General features: G+C 42.5%; 1 protein-coding gene across 3 annotated transcripts in view; it reads left to right on the forward strand.

Moving 5' to 3' along the window:
* ARHGAP24 (Rho GTPase activating protein 24) overlaps window positions 1–14,062 on the forward strand; it is a 737,825-nt gene that overhangs the window by 527,946 nt on the left and 195,817 nt on the right. Inside the window, exon 1 of one of the 3 annotated variants that reach the window (XM_040326599.1) lies at window positions 988–1,539. The exons of the other annotated variants lie outside the window; for them this stretch is intronic. The gene's annotated coding sequence lies outside the window, so the exon portion shown is untranslated. Of the gene's footprint in view, window positions 1–987; window positions 1,540–14,062 lie in introns of those variants that run through there. 3 annotated transcript variants of the gene reach the window in all.

Here is a 14,062-nt window from a genome sequence, read left to right on the forward strand (position 1 = left end):
TTTTCCATGCCATCCAGCATACTAGCGCGAGCTACAGTATGCCTTTTTTTTTTTTTTTTGCGCCGTACTCACAGTTTAATCCCTTGGTTAAGTTTCAGACTTCCCACAGGGAGTAGGCGTTCCTAGGCAGAGGGGAACATGATTGACGGCGGGCTATGGCGCGCCATGCTTCCCGAAAATAGCCGAAATAGGACTTGGCTCTTCACGGCGCCTGCGCAGTCAGCTCCTAGTCTGTGCGCAGGCGCCGTATAGCGCCGTGTAGAGCCGAGTCCTACTCCGGCTATTTTCGGGAAGCGTGACGCGCCATAGCCGGCCGTCAATCATGTTCCCTCTGCATAGGAACGCCCATTCCCCGCGGGGAGTGTGAAACTTAACTATGGGATTAAACCGTGAGTACAGCCCAAAAAATAAAAATAAAGGCATACTGTAGCTCGCGCTAGTATGCTGAATTTCATGATAGAAACTTGTTTTTTAGGGTGAACCACCGCTTTAACTAGGTTTTTAACTAGGCATAAAAAATGCCTATAAGAATCTGTGTGATTACACCAAAAACTAATTTTAACTAAAAAATGACGATCCGCTACGTGGATCTGGCCCTTCGTTTTTTCTAGACCCTTAAAAACGTCATTTTTTTTAACCAATACGGTCGTGTGTACGCGACATTATTCTTGATAAATCCTAGTTTTTTTCTACTTCGGGACTCCAGCTAGCGATGACGTCCAGTATTTAATCATTAGTACGCAGCCATAATTAAACTCTCCCTATTATCATGATAAATGCTTTTTGTTTTCAGATTGCTGCTCTCTGTGTTTGCCTAAAGACTATTTCTAAGACAGAAGCAGCTGAAGTTATTGTTCAAACATTTTTAAGGGATTTCCTGCCCAGCTTGTAAACTGCTCAGTTTTCGCCATCCTCCTATGTGACGTTTGAAAAAAAAAAAAGAAAAGAAAATCAAAGGAGAATTCCTGGAGTCATTTCCACATCTTAGCTAATGTTTCTGCTTCTGTAATGAAACCAGCAACACTTGACCTCTGAACTCAGTTAAGTACCCTACAAGTGGAAAGCTCTGGTTGTTTCTATCCTATGCGTTATGGATGGACAAGGTTCTATTTTGCTGATCAGATCCAATTCCTTTCGTAACCTCCACTTCCTGGAGCTTTAAATTGCACACAGCATATCAGTGGTTGGAAGCAGGCAGATGCTGTAGTGTAGCTGTTCTCTGCCTCCTCTATGTGAGCTGCTGACTTTAACGTTGCATTTACTTTCTTGCTCCTTTTTTTTTTTTACGCTGTCTCTTGTGACCTTGTTAAATATACAGCACCTGACTCAGGCAACGGTGGTTCCCTTTTGCTGGTAAAAGGCGGCGGATGTGTCTGTTCCATTCCTGGGTGATGGAGTCATGGGAGAAACTGCAGTGAGCAATCACACAGGGAACAGATGCAGGGCTCCGTCGTAGAAAGCCAAGCCAGGCAGCTCTACCGGCTTCACTGCTAGTACACGGCCAAGTATCCAGCGCACTTGTGGAAAGCATCAACACTGGTGAGTCCTCTCTGCCAGCTTCTCAGCAATCTAACGCCAGAGCTCGTCTGCTTTTATTCCTTCTCCTCTACACTGCGTGGAGTTTTGCCATGTTACGCTACTTTCCATCTCTAATGAGTGTCTTGTCTTACATTCAACAAGCTTTCCCAAGGCAAAATCCTAGCAGTGCAGATTTTCCTATTCAAATTTCTCATCATTTGTACTATTTGATTGTTCAGATCCATTTCTTGAAATCACCGGCAGCTTGGTAATCCATGTGACAGCTGTTCTTTGTAGCTAAAAAAAAGAAAATGTCCTGTGGGCGAAAACATGTAAATCAATAGAGCACTGGGCTGCACGTGGGTGTTAGCATGTTGTTCTAAGTGAACTTTAAAGACCAGTGCAGTTTTCTTACGCCAGTCTCTATAATTTAAAGATCATTATTTATTTACGCCAGTCTCTATAATTTAAAGATCATTATTTATTTAAAGGCGATAGATGCTTAGAGTTTTTATTTTACCTAACGTGAAATTTTAATTTGTGGGAAGAAGGGGCAGTTGTTCTTTAGTTTCGTCATATATGGTACTAACATTATTAAGGCGTTTTTTTAATTCGTTCTTTTAATTCAATTTTTAATTTTAAATTCAATACATATTATATTTAGTGTTTTACTCATATGCTTTCTACAGTAACTTTTCATTTATCAATTTATCATTTATCAAAAAACGAAAATTCAATCATTGATAGCTGATACGATGATCAAGACGATTTCTTGGTTGACATGCTTACATTGCATTTACTTTTTCATTGACCGATAGGAGATTTTATATAATGTTGATGTATACTATAACTGTTTCATGTATGTGTTATGCCGCATACACACGATCGGTTAAACCGATGAGAATGGTCTGATGGACCGTTTTCATTGGTCCAAACCGATCGTGTGTGGGCGCCATCGGTTATATAACCATCGGTTAAAAAAAAGCCAACTTGTTTTAAATTTAACCGATGGATTCCTAACCGATGGGGAAAAAAACTATCGTTAGTAGGCACAACCGTCGGTTAAAAATCCACGCATGCTCAGAATCAAGTCGACACATGCTTGAAAGCATTGAACTTCGTTTTTTTCAGCACGTCATTGTGTTTTACGTCACCGCGTTCTGACACGATCGTTTTTTTAACCGATGGTGTCTAGGCACGACTGACCATCAGTCAGCTTCATCGGTTAACCGATGAAAACTGTCCATCGGTCCGTTTTCATCGGATGGACCGATCGTGTGTACGCGGCATTAGGTTAACATTCTTTAATCTAACATTTCCTATGTTTATGGGTTTGAAGCTGCAATTACATATGTTGTAGGGTGACCGAAGAGGTTTCCCTCTATAAGTCAGTATGGTATCTTCATCTAGGGTTTCAGCCAGGAAACTCAGACAAATATAAATGGCAGTAAAAGCATTGCAGTATCCATGTGACTAAGACAAACAGTTATGGCTCCTGTGCACATAGATAACATGCCAGCAAATCAATACACGATGAACGTCGCGGGTGCTATATACAGCAGGCACTTGAAACAGGATCTTCGCTGGTCTGTGTCAGTTTTCTCCTCATATTTTATTCTTCTTACTGGATGTATCAGCATTTTGCGATTTTTTTTTTCTTCTTCACTGTAGGAGGCTGTTCTGACACAAGCAATTATTTATTGCTAACTATAAAAGAACAACTAAGTTGCAATTTATCATTATAGATCAACAGAGGGTGCAGTTTTCACATTAATAAATCACTTACCCTGGGAACAAACCATGAAAATATGAGTCTTTGACACTTGCTTGGGTATTATGGCTAGGCCAGAATGATAGTTTTAAGCCCTGGGCTTCCTATGCTGTTATATTTTATTGCAGGATAAGATGACCTTTAGTGCAGAGTATCTTGGTAAGCAAGGGGTTGCACTTAGATTATGTAATCTTATAGGTAGATTCAGGTCGATTTGCCTAAACTTGCGGCGGCGTAGCTTAGCGTGTTTAGGCTACGCCGCCGTAAGTTAGCTAGGCAAGTACATGATTCACTATGTACTTGCCTGCTAAGTTACGGCGGCGTAGCCTAAAGCGGGCGGGCGTATAGGGCCCCTAATTCAAATGTGTGTAAGGGGGCGTGTTTTATGCTAATGGGGCTTGACCTTACGTTTTTTATGTTTATATTAACTGCGCATGCGCCGGGCGCCTACATTTCCCAGTGTGCATTGCGGCTAAGTACGCTGCACGGGCCTATTGATTTCGACGTGGACGTAAATCGCTATTCGCGGACGACTTACGCAAACGACGTAAAAATTTTGAATCTCGAAGCGGGAACGGCGGCCATACTTTAACATTACTATTCCATCTAATAGATGGAATAACTTTAGGCCTGATAATGCCTTACGGAAACGGCGTAAATGTACTGCGGCGGCCGGGCGTACGTTCGTGAATCGGCGTATCTACTAATTTACATATTCTACACCGGCCGCAATGGAAGCGCCACCTAGCGGCCAGCCTCAATATTGCAACCTAAGATAGGACGGCGCAAGCCGTCGTATCTTAGATATATTTAAGAGTATCTTTGTTTGAGAATACACTTAAACATAAGTCGGCGTAGATTCTAAGTTAGGTCGGCTTATCTACTGATAAGCCGGCCTAACTCTTTGTGAATCTACCTATATGTGTTAGGTAGTGAAGAGCTGAACATACCTGGGCTCTGTGAAATGCAGGGTTCAGTGAACATAACTAAAGTTCAGTTGCAGAATCCAAACTTCAATGAAGCCAGTCGGAGCCAAATGTTAATGTGGAAGTCCAGTCCAAACCTAATCTAATCTTAAACCTGCTCCCCACCCCAAGTCCTATACTTACTAGTCTGTAGCAGAAAGATATGCATACTTACCTTCTCTAAGGGCACTTTGGCCAGTTCACATGATCAGCACGCAGCTCTGGCTTCAAGGGAAAGGAGAGACCATTCAGGTCTAGTATAGAGTTTTAAGGGGTAAACACATGCAAAAATGAAGAAAACATAAAGTGTGTACTGTCCCCCAAAAGATTCATACCAGGCCATATGCAGTCAGCATGGCAGAGGGGCTCCCCCTGGAAAATAACTTGTCACCATATTAATGAGGTCAAAGGCTTCTTTTCCACAACCCCTTTCTGGGCCCGCAAGTTTTGGATAAGCGCCTGGCATGAGTTTTTGGGAGGGTTACTTGCGCTGTTTGTTTTCTTGTTTTTTTGCATGGGGTTCCCCAATAAAAACCATACCAGACCTAAAGAGTCTGGTATACATTATGGAGGGACAGTCACGTCATCTTTTTAAACTATCCTAGATCGGCTGCTCAAATAGCTGGGGATTCCCAACAAGCTTTCCTGCAGATATAGCAGTTGGAGGGTTGAGGCATACCATTTATCACTTACATGGGTTCTTACAATGATTAGCTTTTATTTGTTCATGTAAAACCATTATTCCAAAAGAAAAAAAATGATGATGTAACTGCTTAAAAAGTGTTAGCTGCTTTTGGGAAATGTATTAGTGTATTCAACTGTACTAGTACATCTAATCAGAATAACACTGCTGTTGTCCAAAGGTGTCTGTGTTGCTCCTTCATGTAGGCAGTCTAATACAGGAGGTGTGTAACCAGATGAAAACAGAGGGGAAAATAGCCTAAAAATGAATACAACCACCATACAGTATCTAATTATTTGTAAGCTGCAATATGTTACATTACATTTTTGGGTTTGGGTTTAACACCACTTTAAGGACTCATCGGTGTCTGCACCTGCTAATGTTCTTAATAACCATTGACAGTGGGAAGCTGTCATGTATAACAGAGGTAATAATACCCTATTGAATAATCCAGACCCAACAGCACCACTCCAGTGACCGAGGCCTCTCCTCAAATGGGGGCACCCCAGGTGTCGGCCAAGGAGGCCATCCACGCTCCCAGGGAAAGTTTAATGCCAGCTCCACACCAATGATGTCACCTCTTTATAAAAATGTTATTCAGTTATAGACAGTATACAAGGTGTCCCCACCTAGGGACCGCCCCTCCTTGACACGTTTCACCCAGATAGGCTTACTTATTATGAACAAGTCAATCTGGATGGATGGGTGGTCCCTGGGGACATCTAGAATGCTATTTGTGGCTGAATAAACATTTTATAGAGAGTGGATGGATCCAGCAGACCCGTTTACTACATATTGCCTGCAGAAAACTACAGACAAGTCACCCTGCATAAGAAGAGAGTGTGGCAGTGACTGGTCTTTATAACAGGGAACTTCCACACAATGACAACATTTGTGGAAGAAATACAAAAAAAAAACAGATTCAAATAAGAATACACATGCATCCTTAATTTAGACAACATTTGCTTATCCTGGAGTTCAGCTTTAAAGTGGATATAAACCCGATTCATGAAATTTGACCTGAGCACATATATCTGTAGTGTTTACCAATCTCTCTCCAAACCCCTAAGTTCTGCATATTTCTGTTGCTCTGTTCTTCTGTTATCAACATTATAACTTCTGACATGTTCTCAGACAATGGAGATAAAAGCAGCTGAACATTTGTGTCGGAGAGGGTGCGATAAATAGATTAGCAGAGAGCTGGTCTATTCACAGCACAGCTCTGCAAGTATCTTCACTCCTCTGCCTATGTGGAGGGGGGGGGGGCATGTGCCTTTCCTCCTATCAGCTGTCACACAGTGTATGCCAAGACTACACTCCCAGAGCTGGAACAGGAAGAACAAATTCTAACACGATGTGCACTAAAGAATATAGCAAGCTGAAGACAGCAGATATACATGTAAAACGTAGAGGGACTTGTTTCATCTCTGTGTATCATCTAAAGGCTGTTCACTTTACTGGGTATATGTAAGGGTTTACATCCATTTAAAAGAGGAATTGAACTCTGGTAGTTGTGGGGAAAAGCACTAATCACCAGCATTGCCTGTGGTCTCCCTACAGCTGATCTTTTCCCATTACTGGCTTACCATGCCTTGCTCTCTAATGTGTCTCAATGTGGAGGTAATGACCTTGTTAGAGGCAGAGCTTTGTTTCCTTCCTAATCTTAGAGCCTCCAGAAGGGAAAACCATGAACAGTAGCTACCCTGTGAAAAGAATGTATGTATACTTCTCTATTCTGAGGGCTCTCCAGTCCACTCATATGATCGACTCAAAGCGCCAGGTTCAGGGGAGAGGAGGGATAGCCGATAATGTTGTCGGCTGTCACCCCTCTCCCCTGAAGCTGGCTGCTGAAGAAATCACCTGAGCACCCTCAAAATGTATACACATCTTCCTTTCACATGATAGTTAAAATCGGATTTAGAACAAGGTTGGGTGCATGTTTTGAGCTTAGCTAGGAATAGCCTGGACTTACACTTTTCTGATTAAAGTGGACCTGAAATCAAAAAGCGAAGGTCTGCAAGTGGGACTGAGGCCTCGTACACACGGCCGAGGAACTCGACGTGCCAAACACATCGAGTTCCTCGGCCAGTTCAGCACTGAAGCCGCCGAGGAGCTCGGCGGGGCGAGAGCTCCCATAGAACAACGAGGAAATAGAGAACATGTTCTCTATTTCCTCGCCGAGCTCCTCGTCGGCTTCCTCGGCCGAAAGTGTACACACGGCCGGGTTTCTCGGCAGAATTCAGCCAGAAACTCGGTCGGAAGCTGAATTCTGCCGAGGAAACTGGTCGTGTGTACGGGGCCTTAGGGTAGGGCATCTCTATGCTTTGAGCTTTGTTCTGGAAACAGAACTTTGATGTTGGCATGTTAGTATTCCAAGGCAAATTTTAGGGCTGCTGGTTAAAATATTTCCATATATAGATTGCAAACAATTAAAATTGGTGTTTTGGAGCTACAAAGCAATCAATTACTGCCTCTGCATTGTGGTTGGCAATTGAATTTAAAATAGGAAAATAATGGATCATTAATATTATTGCATAATATGTCTGTATATGACAGGTGCTAAATCCCAAAAGATATTAGAACATATGGTAGATTTATCATTTGAGACGTTTTAGTTTTTCATGAAATGCAGTCTCCAAATTACATATTTTTAATTTGAGCTGGCTACTTTAGCTTGTACAGGTCTGCTGTAGTCAGCTAGACTGTGTTTCTCTTTGACCAATGGAAAAAAGTCTGATCGGGCCCACACACGATCGATCTCTCAGATGAAAAAAGTCCATCTGACTTTTTTCATCTGAAAAAACGATCATGTGTACACGGCATAAGTACACTCCTGTAACCCAAAAAGAGCTTTGGCCATGCTTCTCTTTTAAGTAAATGCTACAATAATATTTTAAAATTTTCTTCCCATTAACCTCTGGCTTCTCAGCTCAGTAATATTGGCTTTGTGATTTTTTTTTTGGTTCTCTGTGGTCTGTAGGATTTTATCCGGCATCCACTCTGAAAATATCTTCAGTCTTATTAACTTGTTCTAACTTTAGCTACTGCTTTGCAAAACTATCAGATCCTCAGTGTGATTAAAATGTCAATCAGACTACAAAATTGGCTTGCAGTTTAATAAAAAAAATATAAAAATGTGATTTATCGATAAGGCATTATATCATGCTAAAGATTTGTTCATTGCTGCTAGAAAGAGTCATTAAATTGGCATTGCAAGGCCTAATTAAGCAAGTGATGTGACCAATTCAGTCATCTCAGGCAACAATAGAACAGTGTGAGGTTCACCTAGACAATAATAATGAGCACTTCTGAGTATCATAAATGATCATGATAACACAAAGAGATTTTCTGACCTGACATAAAATCTTTGCATGCCTAGGGCTCATGTGGATGGGCTTTGTTTTTCTGCATCTGACCTGCAATGAAGCAAGCCTTAAAGTGATACTAAACCTTTGTTTTTGTTTTTTTTTATAAAAATAAGAAACATGCCTATACAGTACTTACCTGCTCTGTGCAATGGTTTCACACAGAGCAGCCCCAAACCTCTTCTTCTGGGGTCCCCCGCCAGCGCCCCAGGCTTCTCCTCTTTATCAGGTGCCCCCACAGAAAGACTATTTCTATGGGTCACGCATGCTGGCTCGCTTCATTGACACAAATAGCAGGACTTGGTCCTGCCCCCGCTCCTGTGGCACAGCTTTTGATTGACAGCAGTGGGAACCAATGGCTCCTCCTGCTATAAATCAGTCCAGTTAGGAGAGCGACAGCGGCTGGAGCCGCTGCGCTTGTGCACATCGCTGGATCGGATTGGGATTGTAAGAAAAAGAGGGAGGTCTGGGGGGAGCTGCAGCAAAGAAGGATTTTCACCTAAATACATAGAATGCTTAAAGGAGAAAATCCTTAAGGCTTTACAACCACTTTAAATGCACACAGGCAATGTTTATATGGGTTTATAAGACATTTCTAAACGTTATAAATCCATGGAATGTTTCTAAATGATACAATGAATGCTGTGCATTTACCTGCACTTAGGTGCATTTAGTTTAGCTCTGTTTAGAGAAAACTGAATTCAGTGCACCCAGGGCACAATGGATTCCTTGAATGTATCTAAATGCATTTATGTAAACGCAAGGATATTTAAACACAAACAAACTTGATCTGGGAAGCTTTTAGTTTGTTTATACTCCTTAAATAATTTCTCCTGAAAATAAATAAACCAAATGCAGCAGGAATGTGTGAATGTAGCCCAAGGCCTTGTTTACACGTTCATATGGGTGTACTTAAAGTGGTTCTAAAGGTAAACGTTTTTTTTACCTTAATGCATTCTATGCATTAAGGTACAAATAAAAATTTCTGTGTGCAATCTCCCCCTCAGTCCCCCTTATACTTACCTGAGCCCCATCTCGATCCAGCTCTGTACATGAGAGCAGCAGCTCTCCCGGGTCTCTCTTTCCTCATCGGCTCTCACAGCAACTGGAGAGCCAATGAAGAGAGAGTGGGGGCGGGCCACGCTTTGTGTGTGAGTGGACAATATCTATTCACAGGAGCAAGGCTCAGGAGCATGCCGTTTCAAGTGCCCCCATAGCAATAGGCTTGCTATGGGGGCACTCTGCAGGGGGGAGGTGCCAGGATCGCCGATGGGGTACCCAAAAAGAAGAGGATCTGGGTTGCTTTGTGCAAAACCATTGCACAGAGCAGGTAGGTATAATTTTTTTTTATTATTTACAACCTTTAGAATGACTTTAAGCTTATGTCCATGTAAAGGCCATGTTTGCCTACACGGGATGCACAGGTGTTGTGTGCATCCCCATACAGACAGTCCCATTCATGTCTTTTGGGATGCAAGAATGCAGACAGTGTGCATTTGTGCCCAAGCATCCACACAGTTGTCAGACTGGAAGCAGCAGCTGTCTGTGCAGCCACTGTGTCCAATTTGATATGCATGGGACAGCCTGCACAAGTATGCACAGAACACCTGTGCATCCCCATGTGGACACGCACAGGTCTTTCACCAGTGAACGCTTAAGTATCCCTGTGTAAACTAGACCTGTCTGCAGATTTCATTTTCTTAAACTGTGTAACATAGTTGACCACTTCTGGGGTTGTAGTTGATCAGATTTTTCCTTACGGATCTTTATATGCATTAGGTCCTATTGAGTTCTATTGGGTCTTGCAAGAGAAAGCCTAATCCTTCCAATGTTTGGAACAAACATGCTGTATATAACTGAATGCATCAGTAAATCGTTAATGACAACTTCCCGGTGATGGTTCCCTTTAAAACTACCTGCACCCAATTCAGGCAAACCTTTGCATCAGTTTTGGTAACATTATGGAAATGTGCAACAAATTCAGTTAGTTCTTACTGCCACCATTTTAAAAGCGTCCCCTCCTCTTCTTATTTTGGAACTTTTTTTTCTGGGGGATGGGTGAGTACCTGGTTTCGACAGAAGGCTGTGGGACCATTCACAAAGTGCAGCATGGCTTGCGTATGTGCAGTGGGAAGCTGGCTGTGAAGCCACAAAGAGTTAGGCCCCGTACACACGACCGAGTTTCTTGGCAGAATTCAGCCAGAAACTCGGTTCAGAGCTGAATTCTGCCGAGAAACCCGGCCGTGTGTACACTTTCGGCCGAGGAAGCCGACGAGGACCTCGGCGAGGAAATAGAGAACATGTTCTCTATTTCCTCGTTGTTCAATGGCAAAAGTCGGCCCGCCGAGTTCCTCGGCGGCTTCCACACTGAACTCGACGAGGAACTCGATGTGTTTGGCATGTCGAGTTCCTCGGTCGTGTGTACGGGGCCTCACAATTGGCTTCGAACAGTTAGGCCCCTTTCAGACGGACGCCTTATTTGCCGCAGTTAAAAGCACTACAAATGTTTTGTGAAATTCAAGGCTCCAGGCACTGCGATTAGCTGCATTTGCACATTGCGATTACATGCGTTTACGTGCATTTAATTGCAGCTGCGTTTAGCTGCGGTATTCATTTCCATAGCAACCCTTTTTTTTTTTTTTTTTGGGTCCCTTGAATTCTAAAACGCTGCTATCTGCAGTTGACAAAAAAAGACTGCGATTACCTGCGGTTATGTGCATATAGCTGTGCTACATCGCACCTGGACGCATTCAATTCTATTTTTTCTATTCGCACCAAACCGCATGTAACGTAATCGCACGCAAACGCTGTGTGTGAATGGGGCCATAGGAAAACATTGTGTGCTTTTAGCTGCGGTAGAAAAATAGAAAATCCGCAGCTAAAAGCACCATTCTATCCGTCCGTCTGAAAGGGGCCTTAACATGCCAGGGACCCCAAGACCAGTGAAGAACTGGTGAGGAAAGCGCTAGATCCATGGACAAGTTAAGTGTCCTTCTATTAATGTATTTGTAGCTGCTGACTTTTCATTTATTTTTTTTCAAACAGGGTAAAGAACGTATTTAACAACCTGTCGCTATGGCTACGACAGATCCTTAAAGAATCACTGCCACTACGCAGCATACTTAGCTAGCATACAGTGATACATCAGTGCTCATAACACAGGTGTAACTACAACCTTCAGGGCCCCCGTGCAAGAAACCATGAAGGGCAGAGTTCCCCACAACTGAACCAGCAGACTTCCCCTTTACAGTTGCTGGGCTTTCCCACCTACTCATCCCCTTTCTGAGCACAGCTCTGCTAGGGAATGGAATCAGTGTTGCCAACCTACCAGATTGAATTTTGACACAACACCCAAAACTTACTGACACAGCCAAGTTTTTACTGGCATTTACAAAATTACAGTTTTAAGTGCAAATTGGAGTATTTAGACTACTAACAAATACAATATGCAATTAGTAATATGGTTTAAGATAGATAAAAAGGCAAAAAACATATTTCTTGTATTATTTTTAATATAGTAGTAGCTCAGGGACCGGCCTCAGGAGGGCAAGAAATTAGAATGGGTGGCACACACACATACAATTTACTTTCACAGTGACCCTGACAGCAGTATGCAGCCACACAGATAATGGACCAGTCCACTCCAGTCTAAACAGCACTGACGGTCCCAGTCCCAGCCTACCTTGTTCGCATATCGCAGGCCCACACACGAGGCTCTGGCTGCTCTGCTTGACTCCATTGCACTATGACATCACACGACATACTCAGGCACCGGCTTTGCCAGAGCCATCCGAGTACACTGTGGCAAGCACTCGGGTGGTCCCAGCTGGCTCTGGACACAGCCATATTTTTTACTGGCAACCTTTTACTTTTATATAAACAAAAAAGTCAGTGGTACTACCCATTTTTTGCTAAATGTGTATTATTGGGTAGCTTTTTCTTTACTTTCATTTCATGGAAACACAAAAGGAGTTGAAAGGAAATGGAAGGAAAAATCCTATCTTAGATAGTTATTTTCCTCTTTCCTCATGAGATAGTTAAACTGTTTAAAGTGGAGGTTCCATCAAAAAAACAATTTTGCTTTAAACTGTAGCTTACGACTAAAAAAGAAAGTTTTTTTTTTTATTCACCTGGAAATGCCTGTTGCTATGCGGTCCCACGAAATCTGCCTTTGAAACCACCTAGGATTCTGACATCATCTCCCTCTAATGCTCCTGGGAAATGTGTGTCATCATTTTCCAGGATGCAGTGCGCTGTCCAATTATCACTCCCCATCCAAGACTTCCAGGAAGTAAGTGCCTGTAGGCTTCACAATGCCCACAAGCAAAATGACAACGGTGTAGATATAGTTTTATAAACTATCTTTTTTGAATATCTATGCAGATCGGCATCGGATTGTAAAATAGTAAGTGACCAGATTTATATTATAAAAACGCAGGATGAAAGGACATACATTTAAAAAATGCCAATTGTGGGTGGAACTCCACTTTAAGCAGTTGACAGTGGAACTGGTATTCCCATTAAAAGCTTGTTCCTTTGTTTCCAGGTAAAATTCAGAATTACACGTTGCTTTCTGTCTTGTTCACAGTGGCCAAATAGAGAGGGTGTACTTCCTCAGCAGACAGAAAAATAATACCAAGGTTCAACTTCATACCCTTCACCAGTCACTACAAAAATGTTTGACTTTAGATACATTTTAATGTGTTCACTTAGGTCCTGTTCACACCTGTGCGCCTTACATATACACACGTACAATGAGTGCCTCCGTCAGTAGTAATGTACACATATAGGGAAGAATGGGGCCACATTACCAAATAGGTTCATGTGCCACAGGGGGTTATCAACCACTTGCTGATTCACATCGGCAGAATGGCAGGGACCGGCAAATGGGCGTACCTGTACGTCCCTTTAAATAAGTGTCAAAAGTGTCTGATGTTTCCGCCATAATGTCGCAGTCCCGATAAAAATCGCAGATCGCCGCCATTACTAGTAAAAAAAAATAATAATAAAAATGCCATAAATCTATCCCCTATTTTGTAGACGCCATACCTTTTGCGCAAACTGATCAATATACACTTATTGAGATTTTTTTTACCAGAAATATGTAGAATTTGTATATTTTTGGGGGATATTTATTATAGCAAAAAGTAAATAATATTGCTTTTTTTCTTTGTCTGTAGTGCAAAAAATTAAAACTGCAGAGGTGATCAAATACCACCAAAAGAAAGCTCTATTTGTGGGGAAAAAAGGACGTTAATTTTGTTTAGGTACAGCATGGCATTAACCGTGCAATTGTCAGCTAAAGCGACGCAGTACAAAATCGCACAAAAATGCTCTGGTCAGGAAGGGGGTAAATCTTTCCGGGGGTGAAGTGTTTAATAACCATTACTTGGCCTAAGGCCCCATACACACCATAGAATCTATCCGCAGATAAATCCCATCAAATGGGTTTCTGCGGATAGATCCTATGGTGTGTACACTCCGTCGGATATTTATCCGCAGATAAATCTCCCCTGGGATGGATTTCCAGCAGATGGATATTTGCTGACATGCTCAACAAATCCATCTGCTGGAATCCATTCCAACGGATGGATCCGCTCGTCTGTACAGACTTACCGGATCCATCCGCCCAAAGGGATTCCCCGCACGCGTCGTAATGATTTGACGCATGCGTGGAATTCCTTATATGACAGCGTCGCGCCCGTCGCCGCGTCATAATAGCGGCGACGGCGCGACACGTCATCGGCAGAGGATTTCAGCG

Source organism: Rana temporaria, chromosome 1 (assembly GCF_905171775.1).
Source record: "Rana temporaria chromosome 1, aRanTem1.1, whole genome shotgun sequence".
Taxonomy (NCBI): Eukaryota; Metazoa; Chordata; class Amphibia; order Anura; family Ranidae; genus Rana; species Rana temporaria.